This window comes from Martes martes, assembly GCF_963455335.1.
Source record: "Martes martes genome assembly, chromosome: 5".
Classification (NCBI taxonomy): Eukaryota; Metazoa; Chordata; class Mammalia; order Carnivora; family Mustelidae; genus Martes; species Martes martes.
Window position 1 is genome coordinate 53,716,031 of NC_137892.1, and position 10,895 is coordinate 53,726,925.

Genomic DNA, 10,895 nt, shown 5'->3' on the forward strand with positions numbered 1-10,895 from the left:
ATATTGAATAATTTGTGTTAGGTGGTATGGGAATTATATAAAGGTAAACTAAACTTGGAGTTTTATGTCTCTGGAGTTTTCAGCTTTACCTTGTGGTACCAGAATATCTTGATACAGAGGAAAAAAGAAAAACACATGATGCATCATATATAGTATACAAAGCATATAACAAAATGTTTCAGAAAAACATTTAATGACAGGAGAAAATAGACAAGACTATTATTAAGAGGAATGAAATAATGAAAAGCAGTTTGAAAATGTCCTCTTATTGCCAAATTTATATACTACTGTTTTAACAATACTTATTCTAGGGTTTTAGGATAATATATCTGTTTGCTTAGGTTTTATAAGTGTTCTAAAATAAAAATGTATTACTCTTATAATTCTGAGCAGCTGTAAATGTTTAGAGTTGTAAGTAATTACTAGCTAGCAAGTTTACACACACACACAAATGCACACAAAATCACTAATACCTACAACACAACATCAGCAACAAGTCAACAGGTAGAAAAATAATTGACTTTTTTTATTGAAGTATAATTAACACACAGTGTTATATTAGTTTCAGATATACAATGATTCAAGTAATTTTATACATTACTCAGTGCTCATCAAGATAAGTATACTCTTAATACACTTTATCTCTTTCACCCATCTCCCCATCTGCCTCCCTTCTGGCAGTAACCACTGTGTTCTCTGTCTTCAAGAGTCCATTTTTTATTTGTCTCTTTTTTCCTTTCTTCTTTTTTTTCTTAAATTTCACATATGAGAGAAATCATATAATATTTGTCTTTCTCTGACTTATTTCATTTAGCATCATACCCTTTAGGTCTACCCTTGTTGTTGCAAATCTCATTCTTTTTTGTGGCTGAGTAATATTCCATTGTATGTATCTGTGTGTGTGTGTATGTGTGTGTATTCTTCTTTATCCATTAATTTGTGGATGTACAAGTTGGTTTCTTCCATATCTTGGCTATTATAAATAATGCTGCAATAAACATGGGGGTTCGTATATCTTTTCAAATTAGTATTTTCATTTTTGTTTGATAAAATACCCAGTAGAGGAATTAATGGATCATATGGTAATTCTATTTTTAGTTTTTTGAGGAACCTTCATAATGTTTTCCACAGTGGCTGCATCAATATGCATTTGCACCAGTGGTGCACAAGGGTTCTTTTTTGTCCACGTCCTCACCAATACTTGTTATTTCTTATCTTTTTTATTCTAACCATTCTAACAAGTGTTGTGATATTTCACTATGGTTTTGATTTGCATTTCCCTGTTGATGAGTGATGTTGAGCATCTTGTCATACATCTGTTGGCTATTCGTATGTCTTCTTTGGAAAAATGTCTATTCAGGTCCTCTGCCCATTTTTAATCAGATTATTTGGGGGGGGTTGGTGCTGAGTTGTGTAAGTTCTTTATATTTTTGGGCTATTAAGCCCTTATTGGATATATCATTTGCAAATATCTTCTCCCATTCAGTAGATTGATTTTTTTGATTGTTGATGATGTCCTTAGCTGTGAAAAGCTTTTTATTTTGATGTACTCCCATTAGTTTAATTTTGCATTTGTTTCCTCTGACTGAGAAGACATTTCTAGAAACATATTGCTTTAGATGATGCTAAAGAAATTAGTGCCTCTGTTTTTTTTCAGAAGTTTTATGGTTTCAGGTCTTACTTTAGGTCTTTAGTTTATTTCAAGTTTATTTTTGTATATGGTGTAAGGAAGCAGTCCAGTTTCAAACAAGAGAAACCCCATAAGGCTATCAGCTGATTTTTCAGCAATAACTTGCATTCCAGAAGGGATTGGCATGATGTATTCAAAGTGCTGAGTGGAAAAAACCTGCAACCAAGGATACCCTACCTGGCAAGGTTATCATTCAAAACATAGGGGAAGGGGCGCCTGGGTGGCTCAGTGGGGTAAAGCTTCTGCCTTCGGCTCAGGTCATGATCCCAGGGTCCTGGGATGGAGCCCCACATCGGGCTCTCTGCTCTGCAGGGAGCCTGCTTCCTCCTCTCTCTCTCTCTCTCTCTCTCTCTCTGCCTGCCTCTCTGCCTGCTTGTGATCTCTGTCTGTCAAATAAATAAAAATCTTAAAAAAAAAAAAAAAACCAACATAAGGGAAGATAGTGTTTCCTGGACAAACAAAAGTTAAAGGAGTTCATCACCACTAAATCAGCCTTATAAGCTTGTTAAAGGTAATGCTTTGAGTGGAAAGGAAACATCATAATCATGAATAAGAAAACTATGAAAGGAAAAAATTTCATAGGTAAATTCAAATATATAATAAAGAGTAGATAAATCACTTGTAAAACCAGTCTGGAGGTTAAAGCATAAAAACAAAAAGAAAAAAAAACAGTATAATCAATTATATCTACAAAAAATCAGTCAAGGGATTCACAAAATAAAAGAATGTAAAGTATAATGTACGTAAAATGTGGCGGGGGGGATAAAAATTTAGTGCTTTTAAAATGTAACTTCAGCAACCATCAGCTTTAATATAGACTGCTGTATGTATAAGATGTTCTGTATGAACCTAATTATAACCACAAGAGAAGAAAGGAACAGAGAACTACAAAACAACTGTAAAACAACAAAATGGCAATAAATACAAACCTATCAAAGATGACATGTATATATACATATATATAAATATAAATGGACTAAGACTCCAACAAAAGACAGAGTGACTGAATGAATAAAAAAGCAAGACCCATCCATATGCTGCCTACAAGAGATTCATTTCAGACCAAAAGACACATGCAGATCAAAAGTGAAGGGGCAGAAAAACATTTACCATGCAAATGGCATCAAAAGGAAAGTTGGGGTAGCAATACTTACATTGGACAAAATAAACTTTAAAACAAAGACAATAACAAAAGACAAAAGAGGAGACACTACATAATGATACAGGGAAAATCTAATAAGAGGATATAACAATTATGTGTCCAACACGTGACACCTAAATACATAAAGCAACTATTAACAGATAAAAAGGAAGAAATTAACAATAATACAATAATAGTAGAGGACTTTAACACCTCATTCACATCAATGGATAGATCTTCCAGACAGAAGAGCAACGAGTAAACAGTGGCTGTGAGACACATTAGACTAGATGGACCTAACAAATATATTCAGAATATTCCATTCAAAAATAGCAAATTATAAATTCTTTTTAAGTGCACATTGAGTATTCTCCATAATAGATCATGTTAGGCCACAAATTGAATCGCAATAAATTCAAAAAGACTGAAATCATATCATGAATCTTTTTTGACCAGAAAGGTAGGAAAGTAGAAATTGAACATAAGAAAAAAGTCTGGAAAGAACACAAATACATGGAGGCTAAATAATATGCAACTAAACAATGAATGGGTCAACCAGAAATCAAAGAAAAAATAAAATACATGGAGACAAATGAAAACACAATGGTCTAAAATCTTTGGGATGCAGCAAAAGCTGTTCTAAGACAAGTATATGCAATACAAATCTACCTCAGGGAAGAAGAAAAATCTCAAACAACCTTATGCCTGAAGGAGCTACAAAAAAGAAGAACAAACAAAGCCCAAAGACAGAAGGAAATAATAAAGATTAGAGCAGAAATAAACGAAATAGAGACTAAACAAACAATAGAAAAGATAAATAAAACCAGGAGCTGGTTGTTTGGAAAAGACAGCAGAATTGATACACCTTTAGCCAGACTTATTAAAAAAAAGAGAGAGAGAGAGAGAGAGAACTCAAGTAAGTAAAATCAGGAATGAAAGAGAAATAGCAACTGACACCACAGAAATACAAAGGATTATAGGAAAATATTATGAAAAATAATATGCCAAAAAATTGAGCAACCTAGAAGAAATGGATATATTCCTAGAAATATATAACCTTCCAAAAACTGAATCAGGAAGAAATAGAAAATTTAATTATTTAATTATTTTATTATTTTATTTAATTATTATGTATTTTTTATTAACATTTAATGTATATATAATGTATTATTTGCCCCAGGGTACAGATCTGTGATTCGTCAGGCTTACACACTTCACAGCACTCACCATAGCACATACTCTCCCCAATGTCCATAACCCAGCCACCCTATCCCTTCCTCCCTACCCCCAGCAGCCCTCAGTTTGTTTCGTGAGATTAAGAGTCTCTTAAGGTTTGTCTCCCTCCCAATCCCATCTTGTTTCATTTTTTCCTTCCCTACACCCCACCTGCCTCTTTTCCCACCTGCCCTTTTTCCCACCCTGCACCCCCAGCCTGCCTCTCAAATTCCTCATATCAGAGAGATCATATGATAATTGTCTTTCTCTGATTGACTTATTTCACTCAGAAGAAATAGATAATTTGAGCAGATTAATTACTACCAGTGAAACTGAATCAGTAATCAAAAAGCTCACAAACAAAAGCTCAGGACCAAATGGCTTTACAGGTATATTCTATCAAATACTTAAAGAAGAGTCAATACCTATTCTTCTCACACTATTCCGAAAATTAAAAAGGAAGAAATTCCTCCAGATTTATTCTACAAGGCCAGCATTACCCTGAAACCAAAACCAGATAAAGACACAACAAAAAAGGAAAACTACAAGCCAGTATCTCTGATGAATAGAGATGCAAAAATCCTCAACAAAATATAGACAACCCTAAAGACTCTTCCAAGAAAACTACTAGAACTGATAAATGAATTCAGTAAAGTCACAGATAAAAAATTCATATATGGAAATCTGTTGTATTTCTGTACACTACTAATGAAATAGCAGAGAAATATAGAGAACAATCCCATTTACAACTGCACCAAAAACAACAAAATTCCTAGAAATAAATTTAACCAAACAGGCAAAAGACCTATACTCTGAAAACTGTAAAACACTGATGAAAGAAATGGAAGATGACACAAACCAGTGAAAAGATATGCCATGCTCATGGATTCGGAGAACCAATATTGCTAAAATGTCCATACTACACAAAGCAATCTACAGATTTAATACAATCCTTTTCTAGAGGCCAACAGTTTTCACAGAACTAGAACCAAAAAAAATCCTAAAATTTGTATGGAACCACAAATGTCCCCAAACAACCAAGCAATCTTGAGAAAGAAGAACAGAGAGAGATCACCATCTTAGATTTCAAAATATACTACAAACCTGTTATCATCAAAACCGTATGGTACTGGCACGAAAATAGACGCATAGATCACTAGACCAGAATAGAGAGTACAGAAATAAACCCATGTTTCTCTGGTCAATTCATCTTCAACAAATTGTGCTGGGAAAACTAGACAGCTATATGCAAAAGGAGAAAGATATTTGGCATTCACTTTCCTTGCACAATCTAATTGTATTATATAGTCAAGACTTAGAGGTGGAAATATGTGTATCCAGTTTTACTTTGGTGAATCTTCTAACTAAAATTATAAAAATCCTCAAATTTATAAACTATGACACAGAACAAAAATACCAAACTCCACCCAATTCTAAGAAATAGCATTGGTTTTTGTGTAGGGTTATATTGTCTCTTCCATCAGTTTTTCTTAAATCTACCTTGTATTTCCTTTGTACTTATTTTTGACTTGAAATTCATCCCATATGTTCAATATGTATAAAGAAGTAAGGTTGAAAATGCTAGCAGAGGACATATAGGATCTACAATTACAATGAAAAAAAAATGCAGGAATCATTTTAACTCCATGGATAGACGATTACAAATCTGTACAGGATATATTGTTCAAGAGAAGATATGATTATAAAGGATGACAAAGTTTTGTTCTTTTATGGTTGAGTATAAATGTAAACAGAGAAGAAAAAGTGATCTATGACACAATATGTAAGAGTTTGGCTATTCAAATCAAATATTCAACATCTCTTTTGGATACCTATTCTTTTTTTATTTTTAATAGACCTATAGCTTTTTTTTTTTCAGTGTTCCAAAATTCATTATTTATACACTCTTGATATTAGCTCAGGGAATTACTAGGAGTTACTAGAGAATATATAAAAGTCAGGGCTGGTGAATGTATCTGCTGATAACACTTTGAATGCAACTAGAATTTGCAGGTGCTTTAGAATCTGAAAGTCATATTAAGTGTCTAGGTGTGAAGTAAGGGACCCATGTGATGTTTGTGTTGAGATCATCCAGGAATGGGAGTTCATGCCTCAACACATTTTCAAAGTAGGTGAAAGAGATAAATACATTCTTTAAAATGATATTCAATAGAATTTATGCCACCAATGAGAAAAGGAATATACTTAGTAGAAAATGCACCCACAGAGCACTAGCTTGTACCGCTGTCAGTCACCATTGACTTAAAAATAAATGAAGTCATGGATAGACTCTTCTCTTGAGTAGAAAAAGTTCTCTATATAAGACATAATATTTTCCCCACATTTGATTAGATATAAATTCCTTAAGAGCCAAAAATAACAGAAAGTTGAGAAATGTGATAGTATTTATAATTTCTATTTCCCTTGTATCTTGACACAACGCAGATCCTGTTATTAATGCAAATGCACCCAAAGAAGTATATAAAGAGCAACTGAAGTATTCTACATGGATAACCATCTCAAAGTAGATCATTAAAGTGATTTTTCCTTAAAGTGAGCTCATCTAAATCAAACAGTAACATAAAAATATACATTTCATGGGGCACCTGAGTGGCTCAGTCAGTTAAGCGTCCGACTCTTAATTTTGGCTCTGGTCATGATTTCAGGATTGTGAGATCAAGCCCCACAGTGGGGTGTACACTGGGCATGGAGCCCGCTTAAGATTCTCTCTCTCTCTATCTCTGTCTCTCCCTCCATCCCTACCCACCCCTCTAAAAAAATAATAAATAAAAATATGCATTTCATAAAGATATAAAAAATACAAATTTTGTAAAATGTGAAACATCTTGAATTCTTTATTCCAATAAAAACTTTGTAACTGAAGATAGCTGCTTTAATCATCTCAGTTTTAAAGCTAAATTAGAGACACAGAATATATCAGGAATAGTTATCACTTCAGTTTGTCCCATTTAAAGCTTTCATTGTGTAGTATCACAAAATGCTAGATTTGGGATTAGAAAATCTTGATAAAAAGTGTCTCACCTAAGGAATCTTTTGCACGAAAGTCCTAGACCAGTAGCTAGGTCAAAATGTTTCAGTCCTCCCTATGCTGCCTGAGGCTATCAGTCCTTCATCTACTGGAGAAAACCTGAACCTTACACATTCGTATCAGAATTTTATCACCTTTCCTCCCTTCACGTTTTGTCTAGGATTTTTCTAACTTCTCAGATTTTTCATGCATTGAATAGTTCAACCTCTCTATTTCTGCATCAGTCTTTATCACAACCCCTGTCATTATCAGGGTAACTTCTGGGTTCACCTGGACATGGAAACCAATACACCAGTTCTTCTTTTTCGTTAACCTCTGCAAGTTCAATTCCCTTCATCATCTAGCAGTTCAACCATCCATTACCACAGCCACACCTTTGACATAATCATCTTCACAACTGCTGTGCTTTTAAAATATTCAATTTTTATCTGTCACTTTCTCAGGATGGTCTCCAGGATTCAGAAATAAAGAAGTCTTATGGAGAAATCAGATTCATATATGTCTTAACAATCTTAAAAGCTATGAGAAAGAATAGATAAGTTACTTACAAAGAAGTGACAATTAAACTGACAGCATCAATAGACACCAGAAACAAATGGAATAGTGTTTTCAAAGTGCTAAGGGAAAATGATTGTCAAATTAAACTTCCATGTGCAGAATTAATGAGTGAAGGTGAAATAATGATACTTTTAGACACACAAAGTCTGAGAGTTATTCTGCTCATAGACCCCTATTAAATGAACTACCCTATTTCGCTGGATTTAAGATGTCATCAATTATATCATGTATCAGCAAAAGAAAAAAATGCTTTTAATTAAACTATGATATGCCCTCAATTGTAAAGTGCATTCTAATTACAGAGATGTTGAAAATATGAAAAACTTATATTTTAGAATAAATTAAATAAAAATGAATAGAGGAAAGACTTCATCAAAAAGGAGTGAACCCAAAAGGTAAGAATAAGATGTAAGACAATATTGAGCAAGGAAAATTGTAAACATATTTGCAAATGCAAACAAGGCCTGACCATAGCTAGCAATAATTACTGTGTGACCAAAAAAAAAAAAAAAAAGATTGAGCTATAATGCCAGTACACAATAACATGGAAGAGAGGGAAGAGATCATGTTCATGCTAGTCTGTGGTCCTTATATTATTTGGAGGAAAGGCTAACGATACTCCTGGGCAATGTTAAATATTTTAATGGTCACCTGTAAAAGAGGAAATAAAATGTTCTATATGCAAACAGGCAGAATAAAAATATGGAAAGTTTTATTTAGATAACAAATTCAATAGAGCAATGAGAATGAATGACTTAGACCTATTTCTGTAAATATATGTAAATCTCAAAAACAATGATGAATGAAAAAAGCAAGCTATGGTATAACACTGAGAACATAAATCCCTTAATTGTGGCAACTAGCCAAACAGCTACTAGTTACTGATTCCTGAATATTACCTAGGTCCTTATATAATCTACCCAACAACTGTCAGAAAAAAACCTAGCTTTCCATGCCCCTACATAAATACTCAGAAGTTAGGTATGTACTAAGAATGTTACTCCACTCTCTTCACATAACATAGTTACTAAGTAATTGAGTTCAGTTTCAGCTCCAGGTGTTCTATCTCAAGAATATTTATCTTTAATCACCACCTCCTACTATTAGTTCCCAATCCTTGTACAACAGCATCTCATATATAGCAGGCATTCAGTGAACTTATTTTTTTTTTTTATTTGCCAGAGAGAGAGAGAGAGAGTACACACAAGCAGGCAGAGAGGCAGGCAGAGGCAGCGAGAGAAGCAGGCTCCCTGCCGAGCAAGGAGCCCTATGCGGGACTCGATCCCAGGACCCCTGGATCATGACCTGAGCCGAAGGCAGCTGCTTAACCAACTGAGCCACCCAGGCGTCCCTCAGTGAACTTATTTTTAAAGGAAGGAAATAAGGGAGACAGAGATAAATGCTGAGGAAGACAGAGAAGAGTACTGGGAAGCATGGGAAGAAGAAGGAAAGAAAGTTGAGTTACGATGCCAACTCAGGACACTAGTAACCAAACTACCTTTACAACCAGTAGTGCAATTGCAACAGGCTGGGAGCTTTTATGGATGCATTTCCTTGATCAAGTAAATGGTGCAAAATTCTGATGAAAGTCATTCTATATGTGTGTAAAGACTTGGGGAATGTATCATCCTTGCGTTCTTGGAAAGAATATACTGAGAAGATATTTGCCATCTGTATTCAGTTTGATGAATATAGTTTGTGTAATTCTGGCATGAAGATATCTGGATAGATATTCTACATTTTCACCTGCCAGGAATGCTGAGGTTTACTAAGAGGCTTCATTCTAATAAGAATGAACAAAGTAGATGAGTAAGAAGGGAACAGAGTATACTGATCACTTATGTAAGATTATGAAGATCCAAATATAAATTTCTAGTGGTTTCTCATTGTGGAAATAACAATTACACTGAAATAGGGGTCAGTGAATTTGTCCAGAACAGTATATGTAACTTCTTTGACTGCTGTGATTCTACTTACATGTGGGTTCTGTTATTTGCTGAGTCGGGTGAGAAAACAGATTTTTTTTTAAGTATTTTTAAGATTTAAGTGACAAACTCAAAGTCCACAGTAGCTTTTTTGTTCGGTGGAATATGTGATATTGGCATTTGACTGCTAAAGAACAATACATGGCTCTCTCATCCTGACTCTGTATCTTCAGCATAGCAAAGATTTCTCTTTCCTTGACCTGGGCTTCTAAATCTCGACAGCATGACATCTGGACAAAAGAATAAATAGCGAAACCTCTAGGAGGAAATTAGAAATAAATAATACTAAGATTTTCTTACCTCTCTTGACTACATGGGAGGCATGATATTTCTGAGTGGTGATAAGAACTCAAGTTTGGATGTTTTCCATTTATATGCCACTGATGACTTGTGGACTTCCTTTCAAGAGGAGAAGCTGATAAAATGAAAATATGGTCTAAATATGTATCAGTTCAGTAATTGCAACCAACACACAGATTTTCATATTTTACCCTATATGTGGGTATTATTTCAAAAATAACTAAATTCATTATTTTCATATGCAGAAAGATGTACCAGTTAGTAAATAGAGTAAGAATTTTGTTTTAATACCAGTCTGATGGAATAAGTTCTACCATGCTGCTCCACAGGGATAACACATAAATTGTATTTCTTTTATATATCGGTAAATGAAACATGTATCTTATTTGGGGTCCAGGGGTAGTTTCACACAGATAAACTCTTGTGTTTCCTATTTGTGGATATTTACCATTGGTGATCCAGGGAGTGATTTGTTGTGGTGCAAGGACATGAAAAAATATGAATTACATGATTAAAAATTTAATCTTTTTGAATTATCTTTGAATCCCTTTTTTTCTTTTTGAACAAGAAAGAATACTGAAGGCCCAGTGCCTTGAGCAGAAATAGCACCTTGCTAGAATTTAATAACGTTATTCTCTTTTCAGAGTAGTTACTTTTATTTTCCTCCTTTGCATATCAGTGATTCTAGTTTTTAATGTATACTAGTTACAATTATTTTCTTATAAATAAATGCATGTAAGTGAAAAATGCAAGTCAGTGTAAAGAAAAATATTGGATAGCCGTATAAGTTTTATTTTGGATAAGGCAAAACTTACAAGTTGGATAGAAGAATGTCTGAAATCTGGTACAATACTGTAGTGAGTGTTAAGTGACACAGTATTGATTGACAGAGCAAATTCTTTCTATATCAGCAAATGGAAGTAAAGAATTGCGAATTATCCTCCAAACAATACCCTG